Here is a 21,268-nt window from a genome sequence, read left to right as displayed (position 1 = left end):
TTAATGACACCCCAAACACAACAACGCAGACACGCTTTTCATGCAATAAAGATGGCAAAATACGTAGTAAAAAAAAAACACACGTGAAAATCAAAAAGGTACTTTGTTGCGAATAGGGCAGCCCATTCAATGACTTTGCTGTCCTACATGTATAGCGAGACAACAGTTAAAAAAAACAAACAAACAAGAACATGCATAGTGCCTGACATCATGTAAGGCCCCTTTCACACGAGCGGACTGATCGGGTCCCCCTGTCCGTTTTTTAGGTGGATCTGATCAGACCCTACATTGTTCTCTATGGGGCATTGGGTGTAAATGGACTTATTATTATTATTATACAGGATTTATATATTATTATTATTATACAGGATTTATATATATTATTATTATTATACAGGATTTATATACTATTATTATACAGGATTTATATATTATTATTATACAGGATTTATATATTATTATTATTATACAGGATTTATATATTATTATTATTATACAGGGTTTATATATTATTATTATACAGGATTTATATATTATTATTATACAGGATTTATATATATATTATTATTATTATACAGGATTTATATATTATTATTATACAGGATTTATATATTATTATTATTATTATTATTATTATACAGGATTTATATATATTATTATTATACAGGATTTATATATATTATTATTATACAGGATTTATATATTATTATTATACAGGATTTATATATATATTATTATTATTATACAGGATTTATATATTATTATTATTATACAGGATTTATATATATTATTATTATTATTATACAGGATTTATATATTATTATTATTATACAGGATTTATATATAATTATTATACAGGATTTATATATATTATTATTATACAGGATTTATATATATTATTATTATACAGGATTTATATATTATTATTATACAGGATTTATATATTATTATTATACAGGATTTATATGGCGCCAACAGTTTGCTCAGTGCTTTACAATATAACGGGAGACAATACAGCAACAATACATTTCAATATAAGAGGGTTAGGAGGGCCCTGATCCTGGGAGCTTACAATCTAGGAGACTTGTGTCTGTTTATACCCGCCTACATCCAAACCAATCTGATCCGCTAAAAACAGGCCCCTTTCTTCTAGCAGATCCGATCATTTAGTCCATTTACATCCAATGGCCCAAAGAGGAGAATGGGCTATGTCTGTGTCCACTCTGCAAAATCGGAGCGGACATGGACCAGCCATCCGCATGCTCAGCGGGGACCAGCACCCATGTGGAAGGGTCCTATTCAGGGGCGGACTGACCATTCGAGCACTTGGGCACTGCCCCAGGGCCCGGGGTCAGTAGGGGGCCCCATGAAATGCCCCTGGTTCCTTTTTTATAGGCTTTTTTGAGTGTGAGCAAGGACACAGGGGCCCCATGATCCCCTATTGCCCAGGGGCCCCATGAGTTGTCAGTCCGCCCCTGGTCCTATTAGTGTCTGTTGATAGATGAACTGGATTGTGCTTTGCTGGGTTTTTTTGCCTTCCTCTGGATCAACAGTGGGTGTAGGATTATAAGTTGTTTTTTTTTTATGGTTGAACTGGATGGACTTTTGCCTTTTTTCAGCCAGACTAACTATGTAACTATTTCTTTATTTCAGGTACTTATATAGCACCATCAATTTATGCAGCTCTTTACATATATATTGTACATTCACATCAGTCCCTAACCCTCAAGGGGCGTACAATCTAAGGTCCCTAACCCTCAAGGGGCATACAATCTAAGGTCCCTAACCCTCAAGGGGCATACAATCTAAGGTCCCTAACCCTCAATGGGCGTACAATCTAAGGTCCCTAACCCTCAAGGGGCGTACAATCTAAGGTCCCTAACCCTCAAGGGGTGTACAATCTAAGGTCCCTAACCCTCAAGGGGCGTACAATCTAAGGTCCCTAACCCTCAAGGGGCGTACAATCTAAGGTCCCTAACCCTCAAGGGGCGTACAATCTAAGGTCCCTAACCCTCAAGGGGCGTACAATCTAAGGTCCCTAACCCTCAAGGGGTGTACAATCTAAGGTCCCTAACCCTCAAGGGGTGTACAATCTAAGGTCCCTAACCCTCAAGGGGCGTACAATCTAAGGTCCCTAACCCTCAAGGGGCGTACAATCTAAGGTCCCTAACCCTCAAGGGGTGTACAATCTAAGGTCCCTGACCCTCAAGGGGCGTACAATCTAAAGTCCCTAACCCTCAAGGGTTGTACAATCTAAGGTCCCTAACTCACATTCATACATACACATACTAGGGACAATTTAGACAGGAGACAATTCACCTACCAGCATGTCTTTGGAGTGTGGGAGGAAACCGGAGTACCCAGAGGAAACCCACGCAGGCACAGGGAGAACATGTAAATTCCAGGCAGGTGGTGCCGCGGCTGGGATTTGAACCAACAACCCGAGTACTGCCAGGCGGAAGTGCTAACCATTTAGTGACTGTGCTGCCCAAGTATGATTTATACCCTTTAGTCCAAGTACTTATGTATGTATGTTAAAATTTAAGAAAGGAAAATCAGTTGCGTACAATGCATGTGTACTTACTGCAAGTGCGACTCCCTTATAAAGCTGAACTCCAAGCACAAAAAAATATAATTTAAATATATCCCTCAACGGCCACAGAGGATACAAATCCACTGTGCGCTCCAAATGCCTTTGCAAACCCAGATATTACCTTGTATCACTGCGCTGCACGTAGACTGTGCAGAGAGTAGAGCTGTGGGAGGGGCCCAGCAGCTCCACCCTCTACAGGCTGCCTTCAGAAACCTACAGGAGGGGGCGGAGACAAGACCAGTCACCCTGCACAAGGAGAGAGAGCAGCAGTGACTGGTCTGTATTACTCCTACACACAGGGCGACGTTTCACACAGGATTACTGCACAGATCTGCAAAAGAAAAATAAAATCACTCATAGACTTAAGTAAAAATACGCGTCTCTTGTATTTAGAGAATATTTTCTCGTGGCGGAGTTCACCTTTAAGCGTGTATATGCATTGCCCCAAACGTATACTCATCAGCTCAATAATCTGCTCGTTTGCATATTTGAACTCTATCTTTGCCTACACAAATGAGCATGGTCTTGACTTCCTGCCAAAATCTGATCCTTTGCTCAGCTAAGCCATTCGTATCCTACCCTACCATGCAAATTGTGCTTTAAAAGAGAGAAACCGCATCCTTATCGTGAGAAATGTTCAGACTGCAAGCCTGCGTGGGCAGAGGGTCAAAGTGGCCATACGCAGTTGGATATGGTGTCGCCGGAAGGCCAGTCATTCATTTCTTCATCATCCGCAGAAACACTGATGGAGATGATTCAAGATAACTGGAGAAAGCGTAACAACAACAACATTTGAACTTTTTGCAACCAATCGTATATCTCTAGATAAAACACCAACTATGATAATTATTAATACACAGGCCCGGATCCAGGGGGGTGCTGGGGTGGGTTTTGCCCCACCCCAGATTTTAATTGTGCCCCCCCAAGGCTCTAGAAGTGCATTCACTGATCCATGAGGCACTCTGATGGGCACAATTGATGTAAGGAAACTGATGGGGACGGTTGACGTAAGGAGCACTGTGTAAGGGACAACTGATTTAAGGAGGGTTCTGATTGGGATCATTTATGTAAGGGGGCACTCTGATGGGGACAGTTGATATAAGGGGGCACTCTGATGGGGACAGTTGATATAAGGGGGCTCTCTGATGGGGACAATTGATGTAAGAGTGACTCTGATAGGGACAGTTGATGTAAGGGGGCACACTGATGGGAACAGTTGATATAAGGGGGCACACTGATGGGGACAATTGATGTAAGGGGGACTTTGATAGGGACAATTGATGTAAGGGGGCACACTGATGGGGACAGTTGATATAAGGGGGCACTCTGATGGGGACAGTTGATATAAGGGGGCACTCTGATGGGGACAGTTGATATAAGGGGGCACACTGATGGGGACAATTGATGTAAGAGTGACTTTGATAGGGACAATTGATGTAAGGGGGCACACTGATGGGGACAGTTGATATAAGGGGGCACTCTGATGGGGACAGTTGATATAAGGGGGCACAATGATGGAAACAGTTAATATAAGGGGGCACTCTGATGAGGACAATTGATGTAAGGGGAACTTTGATAGGGACAGTTGATGTAAGGTGGCACACTGATGGGGACAATTGATATATGAGTGACTTTGATAGGGACAGTTGATATAAGGGGGCACTCTGATGGGGACAATTGATATAAGGGGGCACACTGATGGGGACAATTGATGTAAGAGTGACTTTGATAGGGACAGTTGATGTAAGGGGGCACAATGATGGAAACAGTTAATATAAGGGGGCACTCTGATGGGGACAATTGATGTAAGGGGAACTTTGATAGGGACAGTTGATGTAAGGTGGCACACTGATGGTAACAATTGATGTATGAGTGACTTTGATAGGGACAGTTGATGTAAGGGAGCACTCTGATGGGGACAATTGATGTAAGAGGGACTTTGATAGAGACAGTTGGTGAAAGGGGTAGGCTGATGGGAACAGTTGATATAAGGGGGGACTCTGATGGGGACCATTGATGTAAGGGGGACTTTGATAGAGACTGTTGATGAAAGGGGTAGGCTGATGGGAACAGTTGATATAAGGGGGCACTCTGTTGGAGGCAATTGATGTAAGGGGGACTTTGATAGGGACAGTTGATGTAAGGGGGCATGCTGATGCGAACAATTATTATTATACAGGATTTATGGCGCCAACAGTTTGCTCAGCACTTTACAATATAACGGGAGACAATACAGCAACAATACAGTTCAATACAAGAGGGTTAGGAGGGCCCTGATCCTTGGAGCTTACAATCTAGGACAGTTGATATAAGGAGGCACTCTGATGGGGACAATTGATGTAAGGGTGACTTTGATAGGAATAGTTGATGTAAGGGGGCACTCTGATGGGGACAGTTGATGTAAAGGAGCACTCTGATGGGGACAGTTGATGTAAGGGGGACTTTGATAGAGACAGTTGATGTAAGGTGGCACACTGATGGGGACAGTTAATATAAGGGGGCACTCTGATGAGGACAGTTAATATAAGGGGGCACTCTGATGGGGACAGTTAATATAAGGGGGCACTCTGATGGGGACAGTTAATATAAGGGGGCACTTTGATGGGGACAGTTAATATAAGGGGGCACTCTGATGGGGACAGTTGATGTAAGGGAGGAAGTTGATGGGGACAGTTGATATAAGGGGGCACACTGATGGGGACAGTTGATGTAAGGGGGCACTCTGATGGGGACAGTTGATGTAAGGGGGCACTCTGATGGGGACAGTTGATGTAAGGGAGGAAGTTGATGGGGACAGTTGATATAAGGGGGCACACTGATGGGGACAGTTGATATAAGGGAGCACTCTGATGGGGACCATTGATGTTAGGGGGACTTTGACAGGGACAGTTGATGTAAGGGGCAGGCTGATGGGAACAGTTGATATACGGGGGCACTCTGATTGGGACAATTGATGTAAAGGGAATTCTAATGGGGACATTTGATATAAGAGGCACTCTGATGTAGACAGCTGATGTAAGGAGGTACTCCTGATTTAGGGAAGACTCTGATACGGACACTTGATATATGGAGGCGCAGGTTCTGTTTATTCATTCTAATCTAATGACAGCCTAATAGATATTTGTGTTTCTTGTTTACTCCTGCAAGGCCTCTGCCCTACCTGTCAGACGTTATTTACAGGTTGTGACACTTGGTACAGAAGTGAACAAGGAATACCAGTTTCCTGCATCTTTCACACTGTTGACATTATGTCCCCTGAATTTCTATACAGCACCCCCAGATCAGATAGGCTAGATCTGACCCTGTACAGGACTTATAGTGCCAACCGTTTGCACAGTGCTTTACAATATGGAGGGAGACAATTCAAGACAAAGGGGATAGGAGGGCCATGCTCGTGAGTGCTTATAGACTAAATGGGACGGGTAAGTGATACAAAAGGTAATAACTATGTGGGGATGAGATGATGGAGCAGGTAAAAGTCATGGTCAGGGGTCAGGCTTGGAGACCAGTAGCTATAGAAGTAGAGACTCGACTCCCACCGTTCAGCAGGATAGGTATACAATCAGGTCGTCCTGGCAGATGACATGGGCTCACCCGAGGTGCGGGGTCTAAGCACTAACCGGTATTAACCAGAGCTCCTGATGGAGATGGGTTTTGCTGCATGTTACTACCAGGTCACAGTCCTCAGGATCTCCCCGACAGGACATGAACATGCCAGGGTCCAGTAGCAGATATGGCAAGTAGGGATTAAGTAGAAGAGTAGTCAGTAACAAGTGATTGCAGTTGAGGAAAAAGCCAAAGGTCAGTAACAAGTGATTGCAGGTTGGAATCAAGCAGAAGCGTAGTTGAGGAACAAGCCAAGGGTCAGTGTTAGGGATCCGGGTATGACCAGAAATGTGTGGACTGACACAGGGAAGTAGCAGGCTTCAGGAACACAGGCGTAGTCAGGCTGGAGAGGTGGAATGGTCAGGCAGGCCGTAGGGTAATGTCAGGCACCGCCCGGCGGGATCTCTAGTGACCCACAGAACAGGATTCCCCAGGGCGCGGAGTCTAAGCCCCAGTCTGCCTTTTCACCAGAGCCCCTGATGGTGGGGATGTACTTGGCGCAGGACTGAGACCAGGTCGCGGCCCCTGAGTACACCCAACTGTGGTAGAGGGGTCCGCCGAGGGTATGTACCGGGGGAAAGCCTGATGTGAAGGGGCTGGCAGGTTTGGACAGTAGTGACTGGATCCATGCGGGATGGATGGATCGTCTGGGTAGCGTCAGGCAGGCCTGGTCAGCAACGTGCGGGCAGTGAGGTACCGGAGGAGCAGGCAGAGAATAGTCAGGGTCACAAGCCGGGTTCAGTAACTCACGGGCAGCACGGTACAGAGGATCAGGCAGAAGGATGGTCAGGCAAGCCAGGGGTTCAACAGGAGATGGTCAGCAGAGGTCAGGATCAAAGCAGGGTCAGCAACTAGGCAGGAACACAGGCTACCAGGTACAGGGGCTTATGGGAACCATACACCAAGGCCCTGATCACAGGCCTGGTCATTCCTTAAATACACCTCCTGCAATCAGCCCCAGGTGTTGGCTGACTGCAGGCGTGAGCTTCTGGCTGCTGAGAGCACCCGCTGGTCAGCCCTGGTACTGCAGCCCACATGGCAGGTGAGTCCCACCACCAGTGCGGAGTCCATTCCTGACAGTCAGTAACAAGTGATTGCAGGTTGGAATCAAGCAGAAGCGTAGTTGAGGAAGAAGCCAAAGGTCAGTAACAAGTGATTGCAGGTTGGAATCAAGCAGAAGCGTAGTTGAGGAACAAGCCAAAGGTCGGCAATGAGTGGTAGCAAAGATATGGATGGCAACAGGAGTGACAAGAGCGTGATATTGGCTAGAGACAGCACGATAATCTGGCAAACAAGAAGTGCAAAGGCAAGGCTAAAATAGGAAGTTTTCGGGAGGAGAAAAGAGTTCAAAGTTCAAGAGAAACAAGATTTTGTCCAGCATCCCAGGGGGCTCAGCAAGCAGAGACATTGCCAGACACAGCAGAGGTTGCAGGTTCAGACCTGGGCCATCACCAAAAGTTTTTAGGTGGCGGTAATATGGACATCCCTGAAGAGATGGTTTTTCAGGGACCACCCAAATGGTGGACAGAGTAGGCAATAGCTATACAAATTTAGATAGGGAGTTCCAGAGGATGGGAGAGGTTCTACAAAAGTCCTGGAGCGGAGCATAAGAGGATGAGACAAAGGGGGTTAGAGAGCAGGAATTCCTGGGAGGAGCAGTGAGAACGGTGTGGGTGATATCTTGAGGCGAAGTTGGTGATGTAGCTGGGGGCAGAGTTGTGGATGCTTTTAGTTAGTTAGTATTTGGAATTGTATTTGTTGGGTGATGGGAAGCCAGTGAAGGGGTTGGCAAAGAGTGGTGGCCAATGCTGAGTGGTTGGTAAGGTGGATAAGTCTGACAACAGCATTCATGATAGGGGGCATGATAGGGGGACTGTGTAGAGGTAGGCCAACAAGGGGGATGTTGCAATAGTCGAGGTGAGAGATGACCAGGGAATGAATTTGTAGCTTGGTGGTGTCATTGGAAAGTAATGCCCGTAGCGAAAAAAGGAAAGGAAAATTAGCGCAGGGCAGGCATGACTAGGCCTAGAGTGGGAAGGAGAGTAAGAAAGGGTTAATGATGTGCCAGGGGTGTGTGGAAAAGGATAGATGGGTGTGCTGGTTGGTGGAGAGAGAGCGTGGGTGGGCTCTGCCGCACCTTAGGGTGGGGTGTCCCAGGGGGGGGAGGCATCATTTCGGACCTGGACGTTGGTGAGTGAGATTCCCTCCCGCCCTCCCCTGTTATAGGGAGTTTTTGTGTTCCTCTCGGGGGTCAGGGGGTTGTTTCGGTCTTGGGCGGTTGTTGGTCTTGGAGGCGGTTCTTATCTTGGAGGTACAGATAATGGTGTGGGACCCATCGGTGGTATGGTGTGCCCGGGGACATTCCAGTTAACCAAGGTTTAACTGGAAGGTGGTGGTGCTGCACTGCGGACGGTATGGTTGTCTCCGAGCTGGTTGGTTGCGGCTGGAGGCCTTTGTGTAATATGGTTGTCCGCAGGTGCATTTCATATCATTTTGGTGGGGTGCCTTCGAAGACCAACAACAACAACTCTGTATGTTTCTGTTATAAGGAATGGTTGGTGTTAAAAAATGTTTGTTAATAAAAGGCCATGTTGGCCATTTACTCCAAAAATTGGTGTCATGGTTTTTATTTAAGTATAGTAAGGGGGGAATTTGGATGACCTATCTCTGGTGCTCTAGTCAAGACAGGGCTTCATTTCTGAAACATCATGGAGCTGAAGGCTGCAAGATTTGATCAGTATTTGGATGTGGAGCTGAAAGGAGAAGTCAGAGTCTGGGATTACCCCTAGCACCCTAGCATGAAGGGAGGAAAGGATAATTGTGCCATTAATAGATTGGAAAGTCCAGGAAGGTGGTCAGGGGAGAATATTATGAGTTGCCAACATGGACACCAGATGTGAAGTTGGATGGAACCAAGACTTCTACGTTATCTCAGTTCAAGTCTTGAAGGCTTTCACAATGTGGTTGCTGAAATATGTATTCATAATATGTAACAAATGCTTCCAGTTCCAAACTCTCCCTCACTAATGAAACTTGCACAGAGGCAAGTCCCATCTGACGACAATCTCTAACAATAACCCATCTATGTTCTGACACTTCCCACCAACAAAAGAGCCCGAAATGATGGCTTGTGCATCAGCAGGAAGCCAATCGCGGACATGTTGCAATCATTCATTTCTATGACATTCTTGCTTATGTAGGCCAAACCATACATATTTATCAGACTCCTATCAAGGGGATAGTATGAAATGAACTCTAGAAATTAGAGTAAAATAACTAAAGTTCTCCAGGATTTAAAGGGTTACTAAGCCCAGGACCCTGCATTCACTATATCTGGTCACCCCGGACCCTGCATTCACTATATCTGGTCTCCCTGGACCCTGCATTCACTATATCTGGTTACCCCGGACCCTGCATTCACTATATCTGGTCTCCCCGGACCCCGCATTCACTATATCTGGTCTCCCCGGACCCCGCATTCACTATATCTGGTCTCCCCGGATCCTGCATTCACTATATCCGGTCACCCTGGACCCTGCATTCACTATATCCGCTCTCCCCGGACCCTGCATTTACTATATCTGGTCACCCCGGACCCTGCATTCACTATATCCGCTCTCCCTGGACCCTGAATTCACTATATCCGGTCTCCCCGGACCCTGCATTCACTATATCTGGTTTCCCCGGACCCTGCATTCACTATATCTGTTCTCCCCGGACCCTGCATTCACTATATCCGGTCTCCCAGGACCCTGCATTCACTATATCTGTTCTCCCCGGACCCTGCATTCACTATATCCGGTCTCCCAGGACCCTGCATTCACTATATCTGGTCTCCCCAGACCCCGCATTCACTATATCTGGTCTCCCCGGACCCTGCATAAACTATATCTGTTCTCCCCGGACCCTGCATTCACTATATCTTGTTTCCCTGGACCCTGCATTCACTATATCCGGTCTCCCCGGACCCTGCATTCACTATATCTGGTTTCCCCAGACCCTGCATTCACTATATCCGCTCTCCCCGGACCCTGCATTCACTATATCTGGTCTCCCCGGACCCTGCATTCACTATATCTGCTCGCCCCGGACCCTGCATTCACTATATCCGGTCTCCCTGGACCCTGCATTCACTATATCTGGTCTCCCCGGACCCTGCATAAACTATATCTGTTCTCCCCGGACCCTGCATTCACTATATCTGGTCTCCCCGGACCCTGCATAAACTATATCTGTTCTCCCCGGACCCTGCATTCACTATATCTGTTCTCCCCGGACCCTGCATTCACTACATCTTGTTTCCCTGGACCCTGCATTCACTATATCCGGTCTCCCCGGACCCTGCATTCACTTTATCTGGTTTCCCCAGACCCTGCATTCACTATATCCGCTCTCCCCGGACCCTGCATTCACTATATCTGGTCTCTCTGGACCCTGCATTCACTGTATCTGGTCTCCCCGGACCCTGCATTCACTGTATCTGGTCTCCCCGGACCCTGCATTCACTATATCCGCTCTCCCCGGACCCTGCATTCACTATATCTGCTCGCCACGGACCCTGCATTCACTATATCCGGTCTCCCCGGACCCTGCATTCACTATATCTGGTCTCCCAGGACCCCGCATTCATGATATCTGGTCTCCCACAGTACACACAACATGGAAATGCAATTATTTTAGTAAATATTAACTACCTTTTCTCATAAGCAGTATATAGCAGTCTTGTGACTTCTATCAGTGTCCAGCAGAGCACTGGATAAAGCTTGTAGGAGGAGTTTTCATTCTCCTCTGATTGTCCTATGAGGCTGCAGGACTCCTGACCCTCTGTCTAGACAGTGCTGATTGGCCCTGTGCTGATCACATGTACTCTCCCAAGAAAAGAAAAACTTTCTAGCAATACACACCAAACTAAGCATGTGCAGCTTGCCCCCAAGACTCTGTTCTATCAGCAGATGGATTGAGGACAGTGGAAGAAGGGGAAAATCAGAGAAGACAGGATCAGACATCCTTTTTACACAATATAGAGGATTAACCCCTTAAGTTCCACAGTGAGTATTTCAAGCATGCTTTACTGCATATACAGATTTTACTGTTGTGGGTTTAGTAACACTTTAAAGCAGAACTCCAGCCAAAAATAGCAAGATAAAAATGAAGAGTCCATTGAAAGATCAAATACCAAAACCAGCTTTTGCTGCAATATTCACCTTCAATCCAGAGGTTTCCCCTGCAGTGTTTTTTTCTGCAGCTAGATGTCCTCATAGCAAGTGACAAAGACATGAAGCTGCATTTGCACAGGCGTTCAGCTCCAGTGCGATCCCAGCGGCAAGAATCTACCAATACCTGCTTGGAGTTTGCATGTTCTCCCTGTGCCTGCGTGGGTTTCCTCCGGGTACTCCAGTTTCCTCCCACACTCCAAAGACATGCTGGGAGGTGAATTGGCTCCTGTCTAAATTGTCCCTAGTATGTGTATGTATGAATGTGAGTTAGGGACCTTAGATTGTACGCCCCTTGAGGGTTAGGGACCTTAGATTGTACGCCCCTTGAGGGTTAGGGACCTTTGATTGTACGCCCCTTGAGGGTTAGGGACTGATGTGAATGCCCCAAGAACAAGCAGGAACTGAAGACAGTTGCAGTAGAGGCCTGGCAGAGCATCACCAGGGATGAAACCCAGCGTCTGGTGATGTCTATGCGTTCCAGACTTCAGACTGTAATTGACTTCAAAGGATTTGCAACCAAGTATTAAAAAGTGAAAGTTTGATTTATGATTATTATTCTGTCCCATTACTTTTGGTCCCTTAACAAGTGGGAGGCACATATGCAAACTGTTGTAATTCCTACACCGTTCACCTGATTTGGATGTAAATACCCTCAAATTAAAGCTGACAGTCTGCAGTTAAAGCACATCTTGTTTGTTTCATTTCAAATCCATTGTGGTGGTGTATAGAGCCAAAAATGTTAGAATTGTGTCCATGTCCCAATATTTATGGACCTGACTGTATATTGATGGCGCTATATAAGTACCTGAAATAAATAAATAATAATACCTGATGCTGGGTTTGACAGCTGTGAGCAGATAGCAGTGGCTGCTGAGCCCGTACAGGGCAATGACAGGCTGTAGGTGGCCACAGCTATTGGTAGGTTGTTCATGGTAAGATCAGGGGCAGACTGACCATTTGGAAACTCGGGCACTGCCTGAGGGCCTGGGGTCAGTAGGGGGCCCCATGAGATGCCCCTGGTACCTTTTTCATAGGCTTTTTTGAGTTTGGGCAAGGTCACAGGGGCCCCATGATCCCCTGTTGCCCGGGGGCCCCATGAGTTGTCAGTCCACCCCTGGGTAGGATACACTTTGTATGTATCAAGTTGCGTGATTGCTGGCTGTGTGAACAGCCACGAATAGCTGCGGGCACCGACAACCCGTCATTACAGTGTACAGGTATGGAGGCTGCTGCTGTCCTCTCACAGCTGTCAAACCCATCAGCAGGGATCAGCAGATTCTTGCCCCTGGGATTCACACCATGGCTAAACGTCTGTGCTCATGCAGAAGTAGGGGGCATTCTATGGGGTGAGCACTGTTAGAAATGTTTTTTTCGTCATTTGTTATCTAGCTATACCCCTTAAAAGAGGTTGGAACAACATGGCGATCCTCTAAGGCTGCACTATAATAGATTTCTTTTTGTTGTTTGTACTGATGGCCAGCATTATTTAACCCATGGGGCCCCCGGGCAATAGGGGATCATGGGGCCCCGTGTCCTCGCCCACACCCAAAAAAACCTATGAAAAAGCCAATGAAAAGTACCAGGAGCATCTCATGGGGCCCCCTACTGACCCCGGGCCCTCGGGCATTTCCCGAGTTCTCGAATGGTCAGTCCGCCCCTGGCTGGCCAACATATGAACTAATTGGCTCTATTTGCTGCTTCTCCCTCTCCTGGTCTGTGCCCTGCTGTACAGGACTGCAAGAGGCTGATACCAGGTCAGCTTTAGATATTTGAAGGGCTGGGAGGCACCGGCACCAAGGGGTTAATTTGCTTTTTATGCCTTCCCTGGTTCCTCCTTCCCTCCTCATCAACATGCTAATGAAACTTTTAAATAAATCCTTTCTGCTTTCATTACATACCCTATTTTGGACCCAGTGATGTTACCACTGGGTCTCTGTGCTTCTCTATTCAGTGTCTCGATCAGCGGTCTCCAAACTGCGGTCTGAGGGCCAGATGTGGCCCTTTGCTTGCTTTTATCTGGCCCTTGGGGCACTATTTCATCCACTGATACCAACAGTGGGGCATAATTCCCCCCCTGACACCAATGGCGGGGTACAATTGATCCCAATGAACCCAACGATATGCCACAATTTCTCCCAATGACACCAGCAATGGGGTCCACTGACACCAATGATGGGACATAATTCCCACAACTGATATAAATGATGGGGCACAATTCCTTCCAATGACACCAATGATGGGACCCACTGACACCAATGACGGTACATAATTCCACCTACTGACACAAATGATGTGACGCTATTCCTCCATATGACACCAATTATGGGGCACAATTCCTCCCAATGACGCCAATGATATTGTTATTATTATTATACAGGATTTATATATTATTATTATTATACAAGATTTATATAGCGCCAACAGTTTGCTCAGCACTTTACAATATAACGGGAGACAATACAGTTCAATACAAGAGGGATAGGAGGGCCCTGATCCTGGGAGCTTACAATCTAGGCACAATTTCTCCCAATGACACCAACAATAGGGCCCACTGACACCAATAAGGGGACATAATTCCCCCTACTGACACATATGATGTGACGCTATTCCTCTCAATGAAACCAACAATGGGTCACAATTTCTCCCAATGACACCAACAATGGGTCACAATTTCTCCCAATGACACCAACAATGGGGCCCACTGACACCAATGATGGGACATAATTCCCCCTACTGACACAAATGATGGGACTCTATGCCTCCATATGGGCAGCACAGTGGCTAAGTGGTTAGTACTTCCGCCTGGCAGTACTAGGGTCGTTGGTTCGAATCCCAACCACAGCACGACCTGCCTGGAGTTTGCATGTTCTCCCTGTGCCTGCGTGGGTTTCCTCCAAGTACTCCAGTTTCCTTCCACACTCCAAAGATATGCTGGTAGGTGAATTGGCTCCTGTCTAAACTGTCCCTAGTATGTGTATGTATGAATGTGAGTTAGGGACCTTAGATTGTACGCCCCTTGAGGGTTAGGGACCTTAGATTGTACGCCCCTTGAGGGTTAGGGACCTTAGATTGTACGCTCCTTGAGGGTTAGGGACCTTAGATTGTACACCCCTTGAGGGTTAGGGACCTTAGATTGTACGCCCCTTGAGGGTTAGGGACTGATGTGAATGTACAATATATATGTAAAGTGCTGCGTGAATTGACGACGCTATATAAGTACCTAAAATAAATAAATAAATATGACACCAATTATGGGCACAATTCCTCTCAATAACACCAATGGTGGGTCACAATCTCTCCCAATGACACCAACAATGGGACCCAATGACACCACTGATGGGGCACAATTCCTCCCACTGACAACAAAGACGGGGCATTGTTTTTGCTCCACTAACATCGGGACCTTTTCTACTCTCAAAGGTCACAGTCCGACCCCCCCAAAAGTCTAAAGGACAATAAACTGGCCCTTTGTCTAGAAAGTTTGGAGACCCCTGGTCTAGATCATGGCTGCTGGGAGGGGCCAGCAGGGTGGCTGTACATAGCTTCCAGAAAACATCACAGCACCCTGCCTTAGAACTCCGCTCAAGGGTCTTCAACCCTGGAGCAAGCAGTGGGAGGAGTTATGTAAATAATGACACCAACAATGGGGCCCACTGACACCAATGATGGAGCATAATTCCGCCTACTAACACAAATGACTCTATTCCTCCATATGACACCAATTATCCTCTCAAGGGCCTTCAACCCTGGTGCAAGAAATGGGAGGAGTTATGTAAATAATGACACCAACTATGGGGCCCACTGACACCAATGATGGAGCATAATTCCCCCTACTAACACTAATGATGGGACTCTATTCCTCCATATGACACCAATTATTCTCTCAAGGGCCTTCAACCCTGGTGCAAGTAGTGGGAGGAGTTATGTAAATATCAAAATGCCTTGATGGGGGGGTGCCAGTCTGAAAGAGTTCCTTGGCAGGTTGCATGCCACAAATACACCCACATCTTGATCCTCTATGATTGAAAGGGGTGGGCCAGAGACAGACTGAGGAGGAAAGCCCTCGATGATGCTGGATGTCATCCAGCCAGGAAATGAGGTGGGATCTATCTGACTTGCTGCAGTTTCTAATGCACACTGTGAGAAGCTCACAGTGTGCAGTGACATCAGAGTAAGCCATTTCAGTCCAGGAGAGGAGCCGGTACAACTCTACAGAGAGGCTGGAGGTCAGATTTAAAGCTCCACATCTGTCAGGGAAATGTGTGTGTTGCAGAAACAGCTGCTAATGTGTCAGGCTTGTATTTTCACCTGTCAGGAATAATCCGCTTCTTGTTATGAGACGAGAGCAAAAGGAAATCACTGCGTATGTTGTTGTTCTGCTCGGATGGTTCTAGTAATCTCACTACGGCCCGGACTGGTTCCGCCATCCACAAGTGGATTGAATTTTCTATTGCTGCACATGCATGAACGTTTACCCCTAGGTGGTAATTACTTCTCACTCAGCACCCCTCCCTCCTTCTGGCTCTCTGAGCGACTAGTGAACATCACCACGCAGGTCGCCTCCACCATGCATTCTCTGAGTCCTTGCAGCCTACCAAAGTACACCCCCCAGAGCTTACAGTACACACCAGCCACTCCCACTGTAAGCCTGATTTCAGCTATCAGGTGGTAGATGTAAGGTCAAAGCTCAGTGTAAGCTACTGTAGGTCTCTTTAGCTTCACACCTATGCATTTTCCGTTGCGTTTTGCAGAAACGCACAGCAGTCCATTCAACCACTTGCCGTCCGGCCGCTGTATATAAACGGCTGGACGGTGGCAGTCCAGGGCAGGGGCGGACTGACAACTCATGGGGCCCCCGGGCAATAGGGGATCGACCCCTGTGTCCTTACCCAAACTCAAAAAAGCCTATGGAAAAGGTACCAGGGGCATCTCATGGGGCCCCTTACTGACCCTGGGCTCTCGGGCAGTGCCCAAGTCTCCAAATGGTCAGTCCGCCCCAGGGGCAGACTGACAACTCATGGGGCCCCCGGGCAATAGGGGATCATGGGGCCCCTGTGTCTTTGCCCAAACTCAAAAAAGCCTATGGAAAAGGTACCAGGGGCATCTCATGGGGCTCCCTACTGACCACGGGCCCTCGGGCAGTGCTTGAGTTTCCAAATGGTCTGTCCACCCCTGGTCCACCCCTGGTCCAGGGGCGGTTTGCCATTTTGCCATTTTGGACTGTGCGTGCTCCCCGGGAGCGCGCAGCACCACGATCTGGTGCCCGGTGTGTCCTTCGGAACACCGATCATCGTACGGGACCTCTGTGCGAGGTCCCGATCATGTGATCACTGATTGACCAATCAGTGATCACATGAAGAGTAGCAAGCACGATGTCACTTCTGACATCATTGCTTACTAGTGAAATCTGTGAATGATCAGAGAGATCACATGGTACAAGGCTATTCACAGCAGCCTTGTACCATGTGACAAGCTGTGACCAATCACAACTCACACAGCAGTTTTCAATGGCTGCAAGAATGCAGCCAGAGAGAAGGAGAAATTATTGCTTTTACAGCCTTTATGGGTATAAAAGCAATCAGTGTAAAAAAGAAAAAAAAAAAAAAAATCTTCATCACCCCCCACAATTAGTACAGTGTCACTATGGTGACACTATACTGCTAGGATGACAGTATGTAAAAAAACAACAAAAACAAATAATACTATAAAAAAATAAAATAAAAATGTAAAAAAATGTTTTTAAATTATACTTTTTGGTTATAAACTAATTTGGGTTATTTTTTTTTACTAAAAAGATAACTGAATGCATTTTGGGCAAGATTTATGATGAAATATTATTTATTTGCAAAATTTTATAAGAAAAACACTTTTTTTTCTAAATTTTTGGACTTTTTCATTTATATAGCAAAAAAATAAAAATCCCAGCAGTGAATAAATACCACCAAAATAAAGCTTTATCTGTCTCAAAAAAATGCTAAAAAATTCATATGGGTACAGTGTTGCATGACCGCGCAATTGTCATTCAAAGTGTGATAGCGCTGAAAGCTGAAAATTGCCCTGGACTGGAAGGGGTGAAAGTGTCCGGACTGGAAGGGGGGGAAAGTGTCCGGACTGGAAGAGGGGGAAAGTGTCCGGACTGGAAGGGGGTGAAAGTGTCCGGACTGGAAGGGGGTGAAAGTGTCCGGACTGGAAGGGGGTAAAGTAGAGTTCCACTGAAAAGGAGAAGCTCCACTTAGTTGCCTCCTTCCCCCCTCCACTGCCATATTTGGCACATTTTGGGGGGGAGCGGATACCTGTTTTTGACAGGTACCCGCTCCCACTTCTGGCTCAGTCCGACATGGCGAAGTGAGCCACCCCCCTCCTCCCTCCCGCAGTCTCATTTTTTTTTTTAAATGACATGGGGGCTCCCCTCCCATCCATATCAAGTCCTTCGGGTCTGGTATGGAATTTGAGGGGAACCCCCATGCCAAACTTTTCTGGAGTGGCGTGGGGGTGCCCCAAAAATCCATACCAGACCCTTATCCAAGCATGCAGTCCGGCAGGTCAGGAAAGGGGGGGGACGAGCGAATGCCCCCCCACCTTCCTGAACCATACCAGGCCACATGCCCTCACATGCACTCGATCATAAAGCCCATCACTTGTAAAGGTAAAGAACCTGCAAACTCAGTAAGTGATTACATCAGCTACTGAAGGTACTTAACCACCTCCCGCCGGCCATATAAAGAAATGATGGGCGCAAGGCGGTTCTCTCGTTCTGGGAGGACGTCACATGACGTCCTCCCACTCTAACCGCGTGTGTTCGGATCCGGGGGCACGCAGCGCGGTGATCGGTGGTGCGCTGTGTCCCTTGGACACAGCGGATCACCGATCAACGGAAAGAGCCAAAGACGTCGGCTCTGTCATGTAATCAGCTGTGTCCAATCATCAATGCCACCTGCCAGTGCCCATCGGTGCAACATCAATGCCACATATCAGTGCCTACCAGTACACATCAATGCCACATATCATCAGTGCCCATCTGAGCTGCCTTTCGGTGCCACCTATCAGTGCCAGTCAGTGCCACCTATCAATGCCAGTCAGTGCCACCTATCAGTGCTGCCAATCAGTGCCAGTCAGTGTCGCCCATCAGTGCTGCCTAACAGTGCCGCCTAACAGTGCTAGTCAGCGCCACCTAACAGTGCCAGTCAATGCCGCCTATTAGTGCCAGTCAGTGCCGCCTATCAGTGCCATATATGAGTGCTGCCTTTCAGTGCCCATCAATGATGCCTGTCAATGCCCATCAGTGCCACCTACTAGTGCCTCCTCATCAGCAAAAAATAAAAAAACCCCAGATGTGATTAAATACCACCAAAAGAAAGCTCTATCTGTCCCTCCGACACAGCAGATCATCGATCAACGGAAAGAGCCAAAGACGTCGGCTCTGTCATGTGATCAGCTGTGTCCAATCATCCATGCCACCTGCCAGTGCCCATCAGTGCAACATCAATGCACATACCAGTGCCCATCAGTGCCATCTATCAGTGTCCATCAATGCAGCCTATCAGTGCCCATCACTGCAGCCTCATTAGCACACATCAGTGAAAGAGAAAAATCACTTATTTACAAAATTTTATAACAGAAACTAAGAAAAAATATATTTTTTCAAAATTTGCAGTTGGTTTTTGGTTTGTTTAGCAAAAAATAAAAAACCCCAGAGGTGATTAAATACCACCAAAATAAAGCTTTATCTGTCTCAAAAAATGCTAAAAATTTCATATGGGTACAGTGTTGCATGACCGCGCAATTGTCATTCAAAGTGTGACAGCGCTGAAAGCTGAAAATTGGCCTGGGCAGGAAGGGGTATAAGTGCCCAGTAGGCGAGGGGTTAAAGAGGAACTACACTGTATCTGAGAAACACAAACCAAAAACAATATTTAATTTATTTTTAAACTGTCCCATCCATCCATGTCTCCTTGCTTTATTTTGTTGAGTAATCACTTTGAAAAACACCCCCCATAGCATTTCTGGCAGAGGTCACCTTGAGTAAGGGCAGATGATTCATGTAGCATTTACTTCCTGGAATTCATCTGCCCTTAGCTCAAGCATGCAGCAGGAGGGTGTGCATAGCTGAGAAAGCACCTCCTCTCTTCCTTCCATGATGTATGACATCATTTTCCTAGGCCAGAAACCAGGAAGCAACTGAAGAAATGTAAAAAAAAAGGTTAAAACAAGTAAACATAATATGCCTTACTATCAATGTACTAATGCTAGCAGAATAAGGATTCAAAATAGTTCATATTGATTTAGAGAGTTTAGTTGCACTTTAAAAACTGAGGGTGTAATCTCACTTTAGGAACACACAATGACCTGGTTCTCCTGGGTCCAATTCCAACACCCTATGGAATGTTTACAAAAAGCAAATAGGTATGCGCTGATTATACGTATTACTGTTAAACACTTCCACCTGTCCCTCCCCCACCCCCGCATTGTTTTTTTTTGCTCTTTTTCTTTGCTTCTTGATTCCTCTATGCTCCTTCCTCCTCTCCCCCTTCCTCCTCCCACAACCTGTAACATAACCTCATCCAACATTCCTCATTCCTCCTCTCCCTGTCCTCGGAAAAGAGACTAGGATACTAAGCCCACTCCCCCATCCCATAGAGTCCTTGCCCCTTTTTCTGTTTAAAAAATAAAAAATGTTTTTTATTATTATTATTATTATTATTATAATATAGGTTTTATATATATTATTATTATAATACAGAATTTATATATATTATTATGATAATACAGAATTTATATATATTATTATTATAATACAGAATTGATATATATTATTATAATACAGAATTTATATATATTATTATTATAATACAGAATTTATATATATTATTATGATAATACAGAATTTATATATATTATTATTATAATACAGAATTGATATATATTATTATAATACAGAATTTATATATATTATTATGATAATACAGAATTTATATATATTATTATTATAATACAGAATTTATATATATTATTATGATAATACAGGATTTATATATATTATTATTATACTACAGAATTTATATATATTATTATTATACTACAGAATTTATATATATTATTATGATAATACAGGATTTATATATATTATTATTATAATACAGAATTTATATATATATTATTATAATACAGGATTTATATATATTATTATTATAATAATACAGAATTTATATATATTATTATTATTATAATACAGGATTTATATATATTATTATTATTATTATAATACAGAATTTATATATATTATTATGATAATACAGGATTTATATATATATTATTATAATACAGGATTTATATATATTATTATTATAATAATACAGAATTTATATATATTATTATTATTATAATACAGGATTTATATATATTATTATTATTATTATAATACAGAATTTATATATATTATTATGATAATACAGGATTTATATATATTATTATTATAATGCAGAAGTTATATATATTATTATAATACAGAATTTATATATATTATTATTATAATACAGAATTTATATATATTATTATAATACAGAATTTATATATATTATTATTATAATACAGGATTTATATAGCGCCAACAATTTGCTCAGCGCTTTACAATATAACGGGAGACAATACAGCAACCATACAGTTCAATACAAGAGGGAAAGGAGGGCCCTGATCCTGGGAGCTTACAATCTAAGAGGGAGGGGCTAGTGGTACAAAAGGTAATAACTGTGGGGGATGGACTGGTTGGAAGAGTAGAAGATTCCATTATTAGTTGAGGGCAGGATAGGCTTCCCTGAAGAGATAGGTTTTCAGAGATCACCTAAAAGTGAGCAGA

At 44.9% G+C, this 21,268-nt stretch overlaps 1 protein-coding gene across 7 annotated transcripts in view; it reads right to left on the bottom strand.

Moving 5' to 3' along the window:
* CCDC71 (coiled-coil domain containing 71) overlaps positions 1-21,268 on the bottom strand; it is a 122,840-nt gene that overhangs the window by 33,439 nt on the left and 68,133 nt on the right. The window contains exon 1 of one of the 7 annotated variants that reach the window (XM_089690713.1): positions 2,715-2,865. The exons of the other annotated variants lie outside the window; for them this stretch is intronic. The gene's annotated coding sequence lies outside the window, so the exon portion shown is untranslated. Of the gene's footprint in view, positions 1-2,714; positions 2,866-21,268 lie in introns of those variants that run through there. 7 annotated transcript variants of the gene reach the window in all.

This window comes from Staurois parvus, unplaced genomic scaffold, assembly GCF_062004578.1.
Source record: "Staurois parvus isolate SC_StPar_1 unplaced genomic scaffold, SC_StPar_1.0 ptg000540l, whole genome shotgun sequence".
NCBI lineage: Eukaryota > Metazoa > Chordata > Amphibia > Anura > Ranidae > Staurois > Staurois parvus.
The sequence above is the reverse complement of the archived record's forward strand: the minus strand, read 5'-3'. Positions and strand labels throughout refer to the sequence as shown.